Source organism: Ambystoma mexicanum, chromosome 1q (assembly GCF_040938575.1).
Source record: "Ambystoma mexicanum isolate Mex_15411 chromosome 1q, UKY_AmexF1_1, whole genome shotgun sequence".
Lineage (NCBI taxonomy): Eukaryota > Metazoa > Chordata > Amphibia > Caudata > Ambystomatidae > Ambystoma > Ambystoma mexicanum.
In genome coordinates, this window is record NC_090922.1 from 1,466,085,160 (window position 1) to 1,466,105,146 (window position 19,987).

General features: G+C 47.7%; 1 long non-coding RNA gene across 1 annotated transcript in view; it reads right to left on the minus strand.

Moving 5' to 3' along the window:
• The window catches only part of LOC138549697 (uncharacterized), a 135,552-nt gene that overhangs the window by 62,516 nt on the left and 53,049 nt on the right, over positions 1-19,987 (minus strand). The window contains exon 2 of the long non-coding RNA XR_011293477.1: positions 4,106-4,204. This is a non-coding gene — a long non-coding RNA (uncharacterized lncRNA). The remainder of the gene's footprint in view (positions 1-4,105; positions 4,205-19,987) is intronic.

Below are 19,987 nucleotides of genomic sequence, written 5' to 3' on the forward strand. Positions count from 1 at the left end.
ACCTGAAGCTTGGCCAGTTCCAACTGGTGATCCCTGTATTTCTGTTTTTCTGCCTGTTCGATTTTTAGTTTGGCTATGCTGAATTCAAGCTCCTGCTGCCTAAACCGCAGCTCTTGCTTCTTGAATTCAAGCATAGCCTCCCCATCAGCACTGGCAGAGGAAACATTAGACATTACATCCTCCCTGTCCTCGTGGTCGCGATGGATCAGTGCAGCGGCAGAACCGTCGGTTCTGCCAGTGAGAGCAGCCCCACCACCTTCTGCACTGTCCTCGGAAGTTATAGCGTCAAGCTGCGCTTCTTGCCACGCCACGATTCTCTGGATCATTTCCAATTTTGTGCCTTGAGAGGAAACACCTCTCTCCGCACACATCTTTTTCAGCGTTTCTGATTTGGAAGCATTTAAAGTTAACAAGGTATTTGCTTCCATACTGTTTGATAGGACTATGGCCTTCTTAAAGTTATATTACAACAATCCACTACGTGTACTGTTTGGAATAACCTGAAATGCCTTAGTTCGAGTGCAACACTGGATACCTTCAGTCGTATCCCACCGCTGCCACCAATTTGTTAAGACGGATTTCTGAACTCTGTCCTGGTGGCGCAGAAGTTCAGAAGGCCAACCTAATTACTTGGAACAGGGTAACCTCTGGACAAGCCAGACCAATCAAGGTAGCGATCGCGGCGGTCAAGACTAGGTCTCAAGAGGGGTGAGGGTGACTGAAAGCCCGCAATGAGCACACAAAGCAAGAGCGCTTACAAACTACTTCAAACAGTTGTTATATCAAAAATAGATACACATTTATTTTAAGGCCTTTAAAACAATGACCGTAGCGAGAAAATCACAATATCACAATATTAAACCAACACATACCAAATCAATACCATATATATACAAATACACAGTCGCAAGCGTTTAAAGCACGAAATATGTAGTCCACCTGAAAGGAAAGGAAAACAGGCAGTGCGATAACGCTTTAGACTCAGTTCGCCTTCAGAGGCACCTAACTAGATGGAAGTCCGAGCCCTGCGAAGAGTGGAGCCTTATGCTCAAAGTACCTGCCACGCCGGTGCCAACGGGCAAAAGGGGAAGCTCTTCGGAGGAAGTCAGGCAGTTCAGTATAGTGCACAACAGAAGGAGAACAGGTTCCGCAACTCAAGCGCAGCCTCCACAGCGAGCAGAAGCAGAGCGCGAGTACGGCAAAAGGGTGCTGTTTTTACACAGCAGGAAAATGCAATGGGATACTGCAGGAGGGCGACCAGATCCTAGCTAAACTACTCACCGGTCCCCGAAGCAAGCAGACCCAGGCTTCTCCACGTTAGTTTCAGCAGCTGGCAGGTTCAGAAGAGCAGGGAACGCCTCGTAGTCGTGTAGAGCAAAAAGACGTCCCAATCGACGAAACCAGCACAGTTTTGTTGCCGCAGCAGGACAACGGAGCGGCCGTGTGTATTCAAGCCAAATGTACACTCCTCCCTTCAGACTTGGGAACGCCAAGTGTACGAAGCGTGGGAGAGTGACAAGGACTCGAAATACAGCACAACCTGGCGGCAGTTACAGAGCAGGACTCCCTTGTAAGCTGGTCAATCAACTGGATGGCCCAGAGACACTTCCGAAGGCTTACTTGGCAGGAGATGATGAAGTCGCCGGGAATAGCTGTTCCTGCTATTCCAAAGGTCGAAGCACCAGTACAGGCCTTCTGGTTCGATCCAAGGAGGAAAGGGTTTCACAGGACGACAGCAGTGCAAAGGAGGATTCCTTCAGCGGGTCACCAGCGATTCCTCGGTCCAGCCTCTTGGTTGCAGGATACTTGGCTCCTGTATTCCTTCGTTCGTGAGAACTCAGGAGATCGACATGGCAGTGGTGTTTCCAGCTCCCTCTTATCCACGGTTCCCTTCGCGCCAAAACGGAGGGGAGCCAATGGGAGATCCGCTCATCAACACACATACCATACGTGGACCAATCACGGACCACGGTGGTCCCAGGCATTCACACCACCCCAGACTCTCTGGCACCCAGGATGTGTATTGGGACCAGACATCCCAGCCCACACCCTGGAGGCACACAAACGACATGTAGAAGCCCGCGAAAGCAACCACGTTTCGCGGGAAAGTACATGCCCAAATAAGGAAGGCCCCGGGTCGTCTGACCTGGGGAAGGTGAAGGGAGCAAGACGGTCAGTGGACAAGACAAAGGAGCCTCGCGGCCTGGCCATTTTGGGAGCCAGGCCACCATTTTGGGTTCAGTGCAAAAACGTGCTCAGAACGCCAAAAGGAGCTCAAAATAAACAAAACGATCGCTGCCACCATTCGAGTCCCTGAATGACTTGCACCGATCAAATACCATCCTAAAAGAGTATCTAGGGTCTGTAGAAGGCTAGAGACCCAAGAGAGCTGTAACTTAGCTTACAGTGCCCTCTTGTGTCGTGTTGCACTAAAATGGCGACACGATTAAAGAAACTACGGGAAACCACGTTCCCCGGTACTGACTGTCTTAAGGGCATGTCAGTTTCCCCATAAGAAAAGGAGCGAAAGCCCAGAGAAGTGCGGCAGAAGACTGTACTTCTCTGGCAAAGTCAAGAACAAGGTTAAAAACAATAGCAAAAAGTTTAGGGGTTGCCACATGGAAGGAAAATTCCCTACAATTACGAAATCTTTCCTAACACACTCCCTCTGTCCTCAACCTGCTTGTTCTCTCCTCTGCTTTTGACACGGTCAAACATTCCACCCTGGTAAATCGTCTCTGTGACAACCTGGGCATCACTGATCAGGCTCTAGCCTGGCTGACCTCTTTTCACTCTGATCGACACTCCCAGGTAAGACTTGGGTCCTTCCTATCCTCTATCTCCCTCCCTACCTGTGGTATTCCCCGGGGGTCTAAGCTCTCACCCAGGCTTTTCAATCAATACCTGGCAACTCTCGCCTGCTGCATTTCTATTTTCTGCTTAAATTTACAGTGCTATGCTGACGACACCAAACTCATTTTCAGGCTTCCCTCAGCCACCTCCTCTCCTTCACTCATCTATGACTGCCTAATTGCCATTCATAATTGGTGTGCCGCAAATGATCTTCGTTTAAACATCAACAAGACTGAGATCCCCCTCATTGGTACACCCCCTCCATCCTTTCCCCCCACTCTCTGGCTGGCCTCCCTTGGCCCTCCTCCTGCCGCTATCAGCAAAGCTAAGGACCTCTGGGTCATCTTTGACTCCACACTTTTCTTCTCCGCACACATCTCTGATGTCACCAAAAGTCACACTTCTTACTGCACCTCCTTAAAGGCACTCTTCCTTTCCTCTCCTTCCCTCAGAAGCTCCTTGTCTCCGTAGCTCAGATTCTCTCGAGGTTGGACTGCTCTTTCTAAATCTACCTTCCTCCACTCACCGCCCTTTACAACTAATCCAGAACAGGACTGTGAGACTTGTCCTGGGCCTCAAGCCCTAGCATCGTATCTCTCTGGCTCTGAAATCCCTTCATTGTCTCCCTGTGTTTGCAAGGGTTGAATTTAAAACCCTTTGCATTGTCCTCAAGGCTTCCTGGGGCCTGGGTCCTAATTACCTTCAACTATCCCTCCGTAAATACCTCCCCCCTAGAGCCCTTCGCTCCTCCACCTCAAACTACTTCAGGGTCAGCCGTTTCTCAAAGGAAGCAGCTGGTGGTATTGCGGGGGCCTCCTTCTGGAACTGCCTACCTGCCACCTTGAAACTTGAGGAGAACCATCTAAGGTTCCGTAAGATCCTCAAGACCGTCCTCTTCGCCTATGCCTTTGCCCCTGCTGATCTGCTTTCTCTCTAAGCAATGCTGCACCTCGCCACCTTCTGCTCTTTTGGCCCAGGTACCTGCTCACCCTGCCACCCTCCTGCACTGTCTCCTGGCCACCCCTCGCACTGGGGACTGTGTCTGTACCCATACAGCCCCCCTCTTCTTCTGCACTTATCAGATACTCCCTTTCTGACTAACCTTGCACTTGGCCACTCACAGGCTGCACTTCCACTGTTTTGGATCACCATGTGTATTTGTTTATTTACTTATTATTTATCTTGTCCTCTCTTATGCTCTGCACTCTCCAATTTGTCCCACCTCCCATTCACTTTCCCCCCTTTCACTCACCATGCACTGTGCGTTCTCAATATCACTGGGCCCAGTAAGATCGTTGTTTCTGGTTTCTCTCCTGTTTGCCACCCTTTGCCTGGCTGCGCTCTGAAACACCTGTGTATGAGCGCAATATGAATTAATTATCATTTCATGTCATATCATGTTATTTATTTATTTATTTATTTATTCACATTTGTTTAGCGCTCAGGCAGCCCAGTGGGCATCGTGGCGCTTGTTACAGGAAAAGAAATGACTTATTTTACATACAATGCAGTCATTACTTAGTTGCACGAGAATAAAAAACAGAGGAAGTGCAGATGACTAGTTGTACATACATTGAGATGAAATTCTTAGTTACAAAAGAAGAGAAATGTCTACAGGGGGGAAGAGAAGGGAGAAGGGGAGGAGGAGAGAGTAAAACAACAATAGGAGACAGAGTTAATTAAACAATATAGTTTTCAGCTTTTTTCGGAAAGCAGAGAGAGAGGTTTCTGCTCTCAGTGTGCTAGGTAGAGAATTCCATAGCTTAGGGGCAATGTAGGGAAAACTAATTCCACCTGCTCTAGCTCGACAGATACGTGGGACCTTAAGTTGGTTGGAGTGGCATTGTCTGGTTGGTCTGGAGGAGTGGGACTTAGTTAGTGTATCGGACAGGTAAGATGGTGCGGAGAGGTTGATACATTTATGTGCGGTGGTAAGTATTTTGAATGTGATGCGTTCTTTGACCGGAAGCCAATGTGCTGCCTTCCTGGCTACCGCGATGTGGTCCCTTTTAGGTATATTGAGAGCTGCTCTTAGGGCATTATTCTGTGTGGTTTGGAGTTTATTGAGATTGGAGTTGGAGGTGCCAGCCAGTAGCGCATTGCAGTAATCTAGTTTGGCTCCGATGGTGGCTCTGGCGATAGAGAGGCAATTATCTCTGGTTAGGAATGGTTTGATGGCATTGATGAGTTTGGTGCTCAGGGCGGAGGCTGAGACAATGGAGTTGACTTGTTTGTCCATGGTAAGAGAGGCGTCGAAGTGGACTCCTAGTGTTTTTACCGAAGGTAGAACTGTGATGACACAATTGTCAATGCAGAAATTGGTGTAGAGTGGGTCGAGTGTAGCGAGAGTGGGTTTTTGCCCCAGGATAAGAATTTCAGTCTTATCTCCGTTGAGACATAGGCCGTTAGTGGCCATCCATGCTTGGATGGTGGTGTATATGTTCTGGAGGGTGGCTACGTCCTGATGGTATAGTCCTGTGAGGGGGAGGAGTACTTGGGTATCGTCCGCGTAGTTGGTGTAAGCGATCCCAAGTGCGTCTAGTTTGTCAAAGAGTGGTTTGGTAAATAGATTATAGAGGGTAGGAGCCAACAATGAGCCCTGGGGGACTCTATGCCTGATGGTCGTAGGCTCTGCATTAGCTGTATTGGAGAATACTTTCATTACTCTTCCTTCGAGGAAGGAGGTGATCCATTTAGTGGCCTGGTTGGAGAAATGTGCCGCCTGTGTTAAATGGTTGGTAAGGATGGCATGATCGACTAAATCAAAAGCCGCCGAGAGGTCTAGAAGGAGCAGTAGGGCCGGCTTGCCCTTGTCTAGAATTAGCGTAATTTGGTTCTTCAGATCTAGTAGAGCGGTTTCAGTGCCATGACCTTTGCGAAAACCAGACTGCCTTTTTCCTAGGATAGAATAGTTTTCAAGGTAGGACTGTATCTGCATGTGGGCTGCTTTATCTAGGATTTTCAGTAGAAATGGGACCGTAATAATGGGCCGGTAGTTGTTCGGTTGGGTCGGATCAAGGGTAGGTTTCTTTAAGAGCGGTCGCACCCATGCCTCTTTAAGGCTGTCGGGAACTAGGCCCATCTTGAATGAGGCATTAATGTTCCTGCTCACTCACATGTCTGCATGTGGACTGTGGTGTTGTGGCACTCAGCATTCGTCCTATATGATCACATGAGTGCCGTGTATGTGTGGACAGCCTGCAAGGTGGTCCTCCTCACGTGCACGCTTCCTTGCCTCTTAAACCCTGTGCGGCTCAATTTCAACATGGTACTGGTGAGTTACATGTTGGACTACTGCTATTTCCTGTTCCCCGTTCCTGTGCACATGCACATTTCCCTCTGCAGACCTGCAAAACATGTACTGTGGTGTACATACTTTGTCGTTGGTGCAGTGTGTCTCACTCGGACTGTGCAGATGGCAGTTGCTCCCCGTGGACATGAGTGCCTATTCATGCTCCATGTGCATTCCATGTATGCCCCATTGGGTCCTTGACAGGCTGATCACCGTGGTACGTCTCCAGGATTATTTAAGTGTCATGGTATTTGGTCATCCATTCAATGCCCACTCTGAGTTAGTCCCTCATCACGCACGTATTTAGGGTCTCCTCGTCTGTGTCGTGCACAGGCCTCACCCTGTTACAGGCCCTCTGTTCAACTGGTGTCGTGGCTTCTGCATGCATGGGTGTACTACTGATGGTTCTTCATTTGTCCTGCTTAATGTCCACTTCTCATCTGCTGTAGTTTCATTTGACTGACAAGATGCAATTGATGCTTGTCAGCATTGTCTGCCAATACACTGTTCTCTGGTCAACCTTTCATTGCCATGCACTGCCTCCCTGCAAGGGTGGGCGGTTCACTGTATCCATGCAACCCAGTGCATGCACTTTGCACATGATGGCTGCACTTGCCCTTACACTTACACTGCCCTCATGTTAAGAGATTGACATCACTACGTACGTGTGATGTGCACTGTACTGCACCCAACCACTTCTGAACCATGTTCTGGCCTTCGACATGCCTACTCAAGGCTGCTATGTCAAACTCACCTGGCATATATGTCCCCATGTTCATCCCTTCACTGTATTGAAACGCTCTAGTGTAGGTGCATCCTGTGACACATGTACTCTGTATTGGTGATGGTTGTTGAGTGTTGCATGTCAACATGCATGTTACATGGGTCATGGTGTGTTTGGTTTCACTTGCAGCTGTGGCTATTTGGGTGTTCCACCATGCTTATGCTACTTGTCATCTCTTTGTTGCCATCTCTCATTAATGCCTTGGATCTGTGCCTGCCAGAGGTTGTGTGTGATGCAGGTGCTATGCAACATGCAGTTCATGTGTATGCTTCACATTTTACACACATCCATTTCTGCTTTCGGGATAACCTTGCATTGCAATACCACTGGATGCATGTCAGAGTTTGAGTTGTGTGTGACATGTCTGCTTCATGTGTTGGCTGTCAATGTTGTGATGTCTATGTGTGTGCTATGTGCTGCTGACATGTGCGCTCATGTTTCTTTTATTTACGTTACAGGTGATGAGGCATTGGAGGCAGAGGATGAGGACGTGATTCCAGACACAGTGGTGCATTTACGTCACCAACCAAGCACCAGTGGGGGTCGTGGGGTGGTAGACCATGAAAACCCATTATTGCTCCAGGCCATCGAGTCCGGCAACGCGGTTGCCATGCACCACCGGGGACCACTGAGTGGGAGCATGCCATGTATGCCATTGCGCAGCAACAGGGGGGAGCAGTTGAGATGATGGCTCAAGGCATGGAAAGTGTGGCCCTTCAATCCTCACCCCTGAAAGGCAGGTGCAGCTCCAACAGCAGGCAACGCGGTCTACGTGCGGCTCAGTCAGGATGGGCATGGCGGCTTCCGACAGGGCACGCCAGGCTGAAATGGTGGCTCTGTATGAAGCAATTGCTGCTAAGGCAGAGGCACACAGGGAGGCCCTGAGGAAAGAACACCAATACCTCGGATCTACTCTGGGTGTGCTCATGATGACCCAGAGAACGCGGTCAGAAGAGAGGATGGAGCAGCTTGAAAATACCATTTCCGCTGAACTCTGTGCAAGCCGGGAGGTTCTCCGTATGTCATGTGAGGCCATGCAGGCAGAACTCTGTCAAACACGTGAGACCCTGCAGGAGGAAGCACATGTATCACGTTATGTGATGCATGCAGACCTACTTGCCATAGCCATGTAGGACCGGGCTTACCAGACCCGCATGACTGCTGTGTATAGGCGTGGTGAAGCAACTGTGCCACGTCCACCTTCTGATTTACATCCAGAGGGTGACGACGACGACTTATCTCTCACACAGGTCGGGCCATGCAGGCATTGAGCCCATGGAGGATTCTTTTTTTTATCTCAACATCAACACATGTGGGTGTTGAGGTGCACCCTGTACCTTCCCCCTCCTCGGTCCCCACTCCCCCTACCGGGTCGTATGTGGCCATTTTTTTTTTCTTCTATTATTGTTTGTCTATTGTGCATTCATGTGACAGTGTGCTGCTTTTGAAAGCATCCACTGTGTGTTTCAGCTGGGCCCATACAGGCTTGCCTCGTGTATGTGTTTGTGGCTTGGTGTCCTGACGCATATGCCACTCCTGCTTATGCCACTCCTGCTTCCACTTTCCATGGGCTCGCAAGGATGGCTCGGTGTGACAGCATCTTACCCAGGAGCATTGGGCTTCCGTCATATCTGTGGCCAGTCTGCAGTCCTACTTGTGTATACACCCCTAGTGGGTATTCTGGATGGTTCCTCCAATGCATGTCTGACCTTCATTTTGGTGAGTATTTTGTTTACTGTGCATTTCATCATGTTGCTTGTGATGTTTTTTATGACTTGCCTGTCTATGTTGTTGATGCACTTCCTGCTGTAGGCGGTACCGTGCACTCTTTGGCTGTGCAACACACACTGATGATGGGAGGGGTCCGTGTGGTGACAATGTCACATTGGGACACTTGGGATACAATTATTGGTCACTGTCTGACATTGTCGATGTGGCGTACTCTGTACATGATGTGCTCTGCTGGTCAATGTATGATCCTGTGTTGTGTTTGCTTTTGAGGTGTCAGGTGATTGGTGTGGTTTAACACAATGGGGGGTCCACAAGGACAATGTTCACATGTGCTGTGTACAGAACACTGAGGGTCACTTCATTTCACATGCATGTATTCAGTGCATGTCCCTACTGACACAAACACTTAGACAACGCACCCCCTCACCAACAACGACAACAACATGCACACACGTGCACCCAGATTGCCTTGTCAGGCATGCTGTGTCCCTGCAGTGCATGATCACTTTCAATTCCTTGATCGTGTGCATGCATCACAGGGTACTTTTGGTTGATTGTACTTATTTTTCATGATGCTCAAGGGCTTTCACCAATGCACAGCACACTAACTGTGCTGTCTGGTGAGCAGTGTGTTGCAGGGGACACACACGCAGCACACAGTATTTCTATTGGCAAATTTCTATTGCCCGATGTTCATGGCAACAGGCATTTTGACTTTTGTTGCTAGTACCGCTGGTGGCATGCATTTGTGGCACACTTTTTATGGGTGAGAGGTTTTGGTCACTCATTTCATCAGATTTCATGTCAGATGTAATTGTCTAGAGCCTGTTTACATTTGTCACGTGGCACTTCATGACAACTGTGTCATGTGTTGTGCATTTGATTTGCTGTTTTGCCGTTGCATGCCATGGCATGGTGTGGCGGACGGGGGTAATGGGGATTGGGCGGGTTTACGTGACATACTAGTATTTTCATGCCTGTATTGCACGGGGGTGGTGGGATATGCACCGTGCATGTGTTCCTTTTGGTCACACGGGATTGGTTATGTTTAAGTAGCTAGGGATGGACACAATGTAGCACTTCCGTGGACAAATTCTCAGAGTGGTAAGGTTGTGACAGTTGACTGTCCCTTTGTCATCATCGATTGTCATCTGGTATGTGCAAGGCCTGTGTGCACTCCGCTGGGGTGGGAGTTTAGGTGAAGAAGTTGGGTACGGGCTGCCTCGCCACATGTCCTTTCCCCTCCAATGCACAGTGCCTGTGCGTGTGGTTGGACATGTAGGGGCACCACCATGTCCACCGGTACCCCCCGCTGTGTTGCAACGTTGTGCAGGACACATGCTGCCACAATGATCCTGCACACTACTGGGGGTGCATATAGTAGCTGCCCGCCAGAGCAGTCAAGGGAGCGGAAGCATGACTTGAGCACTCCGAATGTGCGCTCCACTATGGCACTGGTTGCAATATGGGCTGCGTTGTATCTTACCTGGGGTGGTGGGGTTCCGTATTGGCGTCATCATGTAGGTGCTCAGTGGGTAGACACTGTCCCATGGGGAGGTGATAATGGTTGTCATTAGTTGGGCTGGTGTATTTGTCTGTGTGTCACATGCATGCATGTGCAGAGGCATTTGTACTCACCTGTGAGCCATGTGTTGCCATGCTTCCCAGCATCCAGGGCCTGGCTCAGGGCGGACATTCTGTATATTAAACTGTTTTGGGTGGACCCTGGATAGTTTGCATAGACAGAGGTGATGATTCCCTTGGCATTGCATACAACCTGCACATTGAGGGAATGCCAGTGCTTGCGGTTGCAGTAGATGTTCTCAGTGGCCCTAGGTGGATGTAGGACTACATGGGTGCAATCTTTGGCACCAAGCACTTTGGGGAAGTGTGCCACCCTGTAGAAGTTCTGGACCACAGCCTGCCTTTCTGCTGGTGTTCTGGGCATGTATATATGCCTGCGGACTGAGGGGCGCGCAGTCATGATTGCCAACACCTGGTGTAGGCAGCTTGACTGCATGGGCTGTGAGACGCCCTTGACTATGGCAGTTGTCCACTGAAATGAACCAGTGGCCAATAAATGCAGGACATTGAGCACCTTTTCCAAGGGGCTCAGTGCTTGGGAGCACAAGGTGGGCGATGTGAGGTCATCCTCCCACTTAGTGACCAGTCTAGGATGATCTGAGGTGGAAACCTATACCTGCCATAGACCTGGTCATCAGGCATCCCAAAAAGGCTGGTCCTGGGCATAATAATGCGGGGCCTGGCTATTCTCCTCCTGCGGTGTCCCACGATCACTGCTGCGAGAAATGGGACATTTTATACTGCGCGGGGGCGCTTCCGCCTGCTTTCGTGTAGAGGACGTATTTGTGCGTGGGTTCTCTCTATTCGATTCCATGAATACGTGTTGTTCGCGAGCATGGGGCGTTGCGTGTATTTCCCAGCGCTACTTCCCCCGTTACGCCCACATTTTCACGTGTTGTTCACCATTCTGCATGTTCCGCCTCCTTTTAAGGTGTGTGCGCTAGAAGTTGTTCGCTTTCACTGTGCGTGTTGCGTACAGCGTTTGGCAGCTCCCGGGAAAGCCACGTGCACAGCCTTCCATGAATCGCTTGCGTGCAAATCACACCATGCGCTCTCTTTTTCACGCTTGCACCACACGTTTCGGCGCACAATTATTCCATGAATCGGCCCACTTATTTTCAGTGGTGGCTGGGGAATTGTTGAACTGTAGGGGTGTTAATATTAGCACTGAATATGAAGGAGCGACTGAGCGCAGGGAAGGATCCATGACCAAACAATGGGGGTTCTGGCAAGTTACCCACGCCAATTTAATGTTTAGATTATGGGTTACAATTATGCTTAGAGGACTTTCTGCGGAAAGGTGGGTAAAAAATGCCACTGTTTGCATTAGGTTTTGTATGGTAGCACATGAAAAAGCCCCATAGATGCAAGTCACCAACAGCGCACAGGAGCATTTTCCAACAAATGCTCACAATGCCTTTGCCTACAACATATGCCAGTATATAATCATTTTTATGTTGGATGTGCCCATACATGTCCAAGCCGGTTGCACTAATATAGGACAGTGTTGCCATATAAGGACACCCAGCCAGTAAAAAATGCAATGCAACAAAGAAGGCCAATCTAGCTACGTAATAACATATATCATGTTCGCTTTACCCTTAATGCTCAGTAAAGATGCTGGGGGTATGAAAGCCCACCCCTAAATGTAGTGGCCCTGCTCTCCCTTCACACTCACACACGCTCCCATGCAACACTTTCACCTGCGCATTCACACATTAATCAAACAACGCCTTACATCCAGCATACATATAAGCAAACATACAAACATATAGAGGACTTCAAACATGAACAAATCAAATAAAAAATCAACCAGACAATATATGAATGGCTGGCGACTGGCTTCCCATCTGCCCATTACAAAGGAGGCAGTATCCCAAAGAAAAGAAAACAGAGCAGTGCACAGGAGTGCTGCCGTTCCCTACAGAAATCATGTATTCCTCTGCGCATGCAGAATGGGCCACAATACAGCTTCTGGCTTGAATACACAGCTCACCCACATATATTGGCGGGGCACCACTATCATCACAAAGGCACTTCAAGAAGACATATTTGGGAAAAGGCATCAACAACGTGTTTTAATGTGGCAGTGTTGGCAAGAAATTCTGAACATGGTAGACTGTTTGCTATCTAAGGCTCAATAACATGGCTTAATAGGGCAAAGCAAATAGTTTCACTCATTTCCCCGTGGGGCAGTATTCTGTATGACACAAGCACCTTTGGTGACTGACAGCAATAGAGCAAAAATGAATGTTGGCTCTGCTAAGGTCAGTCCTCTATACTAGCAGAGATAAAATGATTTGCCCAGGATCAGGCACCTTGTTCAACAGTGAAGCTGGGATTTAACCCCTCCACAGTTTAAGAAATTTAACACATATCTTCCAGGCTCCACTTTGGAACAAATAATAAAGTTTTGAATTTCAAGGCCTACAATAACACGATCTTCTGGAGCAGAGCTCTCAAGTTTGCTGTGGTTATGCACGAGAAGGCGATCGAGTGCTGTTTTTTGCTTGGAATTATGTGACTTGTAATTTTCCTAAATTTCAGGTAGGAAAGAATAATAGTTCCAGAACCCAAAAGGGAAAACAACAGGCCTTACGTATGGCCCTGTGAAACTCCTATGCTGGAGTTTATTTTCAAAATACACATAAATCAGGGTAAAGCAACTTTACAATATTTAAATCATAAGAGACACATGCTAAGCCAAAAGAATATTGTTTCAACTTTTCTTTTTCCACACCCGAAATGGAAAACTAGAGGTCCCAGAATGCAAAATAATGCAAGCCTGACAAATATCTTCTTTTCAGACTAGGATAGTAATAATGAGGAAGGACAAGGCAAAAAGTGGGCGTTACTAAGGACGGTTTGCAGGCAGTCCAAAGCATATTCATGGAAGTGACCGTGCAACCTCTCGCCTGCGAAATGCCCATGCAAAGCCCTCAATCTTTCTGCCACCCGAAAGCAGGCATACAGACTTGCGCAAAGGATTCGCAATGCCGAGGTGAATTTGCATGTCGGATTTAGGGGTGCGTGCATGCAGACGGGGTTCTGATCGAACTTAGGGGTGTGCGTACGCAGCATAGCAGGGTGCAGGCACGGTTTACGGGGTTCACATGCAGTATGACCAGAAAATTACATAAGGTTTGGGAAACTGTGTGCATGTTTTTGTGGTGCCGTTTACACCTACGGGGGAACCCGCACAGAGTTGCCGTGGTGCTGACCTGGTTGTCGGGTTCCCCATGCACATTTCACAGGGTGCGTGTGTTCGCCCCCTGAGAGCCTGCAAAGGTAAGTGTATGTGGCTGTTTTTGCTGTGCGTGGGGCGCTCTGGGGCCTTGCCGGCCGCGACTTGTGAATAGGCCTACTTTGCGGGAACAATTCCATGAATACGTGGAACACACATATTTCATTATGCAGGCAAAATCAGTCTCGGCGTGCAGGCTTTGCGGGATCTATGCACGGATTTTCATGAATTGGGCCTTTACCTCCTTGCAGATGTTAAGGACTGGTGGGCATTATGCTATTACTGCACTGCTAGTCACTGGAGTTAGGTTTTCAGGAAGAAGAAATGGACCATCAAATGCAAAGACTGGATGAGCTTCTGTAACCCACGAAACAGAAAGACAATAGATGTCAGAGTGGGTTGAGCAGGAAAGAGGGAACATTCCCAAAAGAGACTGTGTAAAAGGTGCAAGAAAAAGAACTTTGGAGGAAGGAGAGACAAGGAAAAGGAGGTGTGTATAGCAGCTCCTTGGAGGACCGCAGAGGACCTTAAATTCCCTCCCCAGGCCTAAAGACTTAATTATACAGTGCCACGTGCGTGGATGTGGCCTGGCATTTTACACTGGCCCAGACTGCATGATGGGAGCTCCAGAACACCAGCCATATCCCCAGGCAGTGTGTGGCCCGCTGCTTGCACTGCGCCGCCACAGTGAAGAGAGGGGGCAGACCCGCAAGGCAGTGAATGACAGCAGCCACCCCACATCAACAGGGAGGCCACTTGAAGAGTCAATGAGCCGCGAGGTACGGCAGTGACTTCAGGCGGCCCGTCAGGGAATGTGGCCACCCAGGCAGATTTCAGAGCAGCACAAGTGCAGCAGTGAGTGTAGCTGTCCCCAAGGGCATGGGTCCACCGCGAAGAGGGAAGTATTCCATGGTGTATGTTGCCTGAAGTCCGAGACAGTCAAAGACCATATTGACAGTATGCAGCCAGACGCACTGCACCACAGGCCTGGCTACTTTCGCCTCAGAGCTCAGGTGAAACATGAACTTTTAAACCCTGAAACGACAGACATAATTGCGTAAGTGTATAATACAACACTGTGGGTGTCACCCGTTGTCATTGCATAGAAACTAAAACAACTGGTTGCTGTAAGAAACTACATTGATATAATAATATCGAACAAGGCTATTCATAGGGAAAGACACCTGATAATTGTAGATCCGCAGGAGCGCGTGTCTTCCCAATGATTGACCACAATGCGCGTTATCACCAAATCCCTTTACATCTTGACTCCCACTATATCGGAGCCTTTTTGCCCCACATTGGTCTATTCTGCTATAAGCACATAGGCTTTGGGGCAGCATATGAGGTTGCAGTGTTTCAGCATATGATCAGGAGTGTTATTACACCTCACAGAATAAACCATATCTGGATTGAGAGAGAAGCACTGGACGTGATATGGGGCTTTCAACATTTCCATTAATATATCTTTGGACGAAATGCCCTTGTAGCCACGAAGCAAGATCCCCTTTTCCCTATAATGCAAAGATCATCATATCAACATAACACTATGCTATCGACCAAGCGGTGACAACTAGGCCGAATTTGCGTCCAAACACCCAGTGGTGCTCCTTGACCCTATTGGTAGTGAGTGAAAAGCGACAGAAGCACACATTCACACTATTACTACAGCAGCAGTAACAGTGCTCGTGCCCCTTGAAGAAATTACCACGGCTTCTGAAAGTGATCACTGCTTATATTTAGACTTACAAGTGGTGAAATTCCTCCACTGGAACATATGCTTAAACGACATCTCACACTGAACCACGGCAGCAGCTACTTCCATGACAAGCCTGTGGCAAATCAGACAAGAGCTATCCTACGCCAGCAAAGGCATCCAGATACGTGACTCCAGGATAGCAGTACCATCCTACCTCATGGACAAGGTGTTTGGATTAACACACAATGGCCACCTACGCACCACTAAGATGAAGGCAAGACAGAGGGCAAATATCTGGGTCCCCAGCCTAAAAGAAAAGCTAGTGAGGCTCTGTGTGTGGTATCAGACCACTGTGACACCAGACAAAGGGGCAATAGTGGAAGCTCCTATGCGCAGCTTCGTTTCATGGTAGGTGGTCAGTGTTGACTTTGGGAAAATACTGATGGATCAACATTTCATGGTCATCCTGGAAGGATTCTTTGATTTCCCAGAAGTGGAGTTTCTATACTCATTCGCTGTGAATTGAATTGATATTTTATTTCTATCGCGCTCATACACAAGTGTTTCAGAGCACGACAGGGCAAGGGAGGGGAACAGGGGAGAACAAACACCACGATCTTACTATGCCCAGTGACATTGAGAACACGCAAGTGCATGGGGGACGGGCTGGGGAAACATGCAAGGAAGGGGGTAAAAGTGGAAAGTGCAGAGCAAAAATAAATAATAATAAATAAATAAATAATAAAAGCAACACAAGTGGTAGTGCAGCCAGCAAGTGGCAAGTGCTGAGTTTAAGGCAGCAGACAGGTTAGGTCAGATAAGTGCAGGAAGAAAAGGGGGGGGGCTGTATGGGAACAGATACAGACCCCAGTGCAAGGGGTGTTCCGGAGGCAGTGCGGGAGGGTGGCAGGGTGAGCAGGAACCTGGGCCCGGAGGACAGAGGGTGGCCAGGTCCATGGTGCCAGGAGAGAACAGTTCAGCAGGGTGGTGGGGGTCGAAGGCAGAAGCAAAGAGGAAGGTCTTGAGGAGCTTCCAGAACTGTAGATGGTTCTCCACAAGTTTTAGAGTGGTAGGAAGGCTGTTCCAGAGGGAGGCCCCAGCCGAAGACAGAGATCTACCCCCAGCTCGTTTTTTTGAAAAACGACTGACCCTGCGGGAGTTAGAGGTAGAGGAGCGAAGAGCTCGAGAGGGGAGGTATTTGCGGAGGGATAGCTGAAGCTATTTTGGAGTATCCACATACTGGACCATAAGGGTGGTCAAGTACCCAAACCTTCCCTTGGTTATTGTGTCTTCACATTGAGATTTGGGCAATTTTATTTACAGTAGTTCCTTAAAAAACAAAAGGTTTTGTAATACTTCTGTTGTTTTGTCATAAAAGGCTGTCCTCAAAGTGAAGCAAAATTGACTTTATTAGGTTTCCCTTGAGAGCAGGATTTTTCTTTAAAAGACCCCCACTCGTCCCTGATTGGTATATTTTCTGGGAGGATGGTATATTTGGTATATATGAGACCTACAGTCCTCGCGTCAACTTCAGCCCTGATGAAAGACCACTTTCATTTGGGCTGAAAACAGCTTAACCATATATGTTGCTGTTGGCTAGATATAGCTTCCTTACATGCAGGTGGACCAGTCCCCCACTTTTGGTGTCTTCTCTTCTTGGGAGGGTCCTAGATGTATGGATGTAGGCTTCAGTCCTACTGCAGATGCCACTGGGGTTCAGACCTCTGCACAGGGTACCTGTTGGTCCCTTAGTTCTGCTTGCGGGTCATACGAAAGATTTGTGGCTAATTCAGGCGGAGAACTTCAATCAAAAGCACCACACTGGGTATCTTATGCTGTTCAGGTGAGATGTGCCTCCGATGTATGAGGAACTCGTTTGCATTACTGCTAGTGGCACCGGAAAGTAAACCGCAGTGCGGTTTAGTAATGCAAACGAGTTCCTCACACATGGGAGGCACATGGCACCTGAACAGCATAAGATGACCATGCGCCAATTTCACCATCAAAGACTATCCGTGAACAACTCGAAAGTGAGCGGCGTGAACCGTGTTATGTCTTCCATAAACACAAGATCGGACTAAGAAAGCCCTACAAAAATTGGTATTCAAGGTTATCACCGCCACACGGAGTGCAAGTGAAGACCAACAACACACAGATATATTGTACCGTACAAAGAAAACAGATTAATTAACTCAATATGTTAAAATATCTAATCTATGAATATTAGAGTGCGTAAGAATGGAATTATGATAATATGGGTTTTAAATGTATCTTATAAAAAGCAAAAGAGATATAGTTATGCACAACATACAGCACTAGTGATATTCCAAAAGATTATAGTCATGCACATATTTCACAAGGGATTGTGGGTATGCGGATATCCTGGACAGTCCTTTGTTGTAATAGCTTGAGTTTTATAGTATCTGTTGGTGTCACAAGAAGAAGCAGCCGCCCTGCAACTGAATCAGGAAGAACTCTGTCCACTGGGGCACCCAGCTGCTGACCCCCCACCAGCTCCCCTTCTCCGACAACCCATAGAAAAACCCCTTATTTTATTTGCATTGCTACTCCCAAGTGATTGCAAGGCCACGCCCCTCCTCCGTGACGCTTTGAGCCACGCCTTGTGCATGAGGAAGTGACATCATGAGAGCCAGTGTAAACGGTGTGGTACATGGATGGGGTGACTGGTGCGTTTGGAACACATGTAGTGCTGGAGGCACTGACACGCAGCATGTGTTAAACTTGACCACAGCGGGTTTCACTTCATATGTGCTGCACTCAGTGCAAAGCCTTCAACCATTTCCCCCTATTCTTGGTGTATGCCGGGCAGTCAGGCAGTGGGGGATTTAAGGCAAAAGGCTCAGTGTACAAGGTTGACAAAATGACAGAGGAAGAGGGAAGGGTGGAAAGAGTTAATGAAGGCAGTGCAACAATTATTACCTTAGAACCAAAAGTTACATGTTCTAAAGATGAGACTACCACTGAGAAGGGATCACCCTATTGTTCTCTTTTCTTTCTTCAAACCTACTGACCAACAGAGCTCATATATTAAGGAAACAAATCTCCGAACCCACTGAACAACAGGAGTCAGCATCAACAACCACCATCTTTTTGGTATAGGTCCGAGATTCTATTCTATTTTTAACCATTTCTTTTTAACAAGATAATTTGTTTTAACTAGTTGCAAAATCCAAAAAACGAAAATAAAAAAATGAATGTTTATTTGGAAAACAACACAGTAAACTACATAAAATAAAATTTGTGGAACTTTAAAGGCACGATTCAACAATCAATTACCTTGGATTAATTCTAAGAATGAAGCAATATATGAATAAATATGACTCGGATCCGAGTGTGATATAAAATTAGGGAAGTCCCGAGGTCTCGTTTCCCAACCTAGGTTCCAGTTTTGTGGATACCCCATAATTATCGACATGCAAACTCACCTCCATACTTGTGATTCCTCCACGCAAGTCCTTAACGCCCGCTTTCAGTGGCGGGGAGATCGAGGGATTTGCGTGGGCATTTTCCAGGCAAAAGGTTGCATGGTCACAACCATGAATACGCTTTCTCATGCGCATCTGTGGCTGTGCCATGGACTGCCTGCTTCTCATCCCTCATAACCCCCATTTTTTCCCTTGTTCTTCCCCATTTTGCTTGGTCCTTCCCCTACTTCACCCTCTGTGCTGGTCTCGCTAATGCTCTGCGTGGAGTCTCACGTAAGGCACTCGGCTGCATGCAGAGACATGCAGGGCTTGCGCAAAATACACACAAGTCCAGGAAAAGTACCACACATTCGCTTCCATGAATCGACTAATAGGATTACACATGCAGTTTGGCGCTCAAGTCCCCTATTTTCTGCAGAAGTAATTCCATGAATAGGAAGTTAAAGCTTGCAAAATGATGTCATTCTCTGTCTTGAAATTGTCTGCTTGTCCCCCGTTGACACTGTTTAGCCTTAGGAATCAGCCAGGGAAAGATCATCATTTGTCCCCTAACAAAACCGTAATGAGGAAGAAGCTGCACACACCACTTTTACCGGCACGCACAGCCTCCAATGGACACAAGTCTGCAGATATCCTAGGGGCAGAGTTTCAGGGCTATATTATGGATCTCACCAAAACTACACAAATTATATCTTTACAGATTGCATCTTCTCGTCAACAGCTGGCTGTGACTGAGAGTGTCAACCCAGAGTCCCTATGGTTGGATACGAATTGTACGAATGACAATTGTTTGAATAACAATTTGACCTTCTGCACAATTGACCAAATTTAAATGGTAAATTAGGATATATATGCGGGGGGAAACCCCCCCCCCCACCCTATCCCCTTATATTATTATTACCCCAACCCAACCCATTATATATATAAAAATGACCATAGGGTCAATTGTGCAGAAGGTCAATTCGGACCTATGTTATTCGAACAATTGTATCATTCGAACAATTGTAAACTAACAATTTGGGTAATACCATCCCTACAGCAACTCCAGCTCTTCTCCATGAAGAAAGTCTTTGATAGTACTTTTGTCCACTGCTGGAAGCAGCAAAGATTTCATGAGCCGTACCGAGTAATTGTTGTGACTTTGAGTACAGTAAAAGTGGAAGGCCAAAAGTGTTGTATTCCCCCTTCGGATGTTAGACGAGACACTAGCACCAACCCACATCCACATGAGCAAGACATCAATGGGGAACAATCTAAGATTAAAAAGATGAGTCATTTTGTGAAACTCGTGACATTTTTTAGATTAGGTCGAATGGACAATGATTTTTCTTCAGTAACCCAACGATCAGCACTC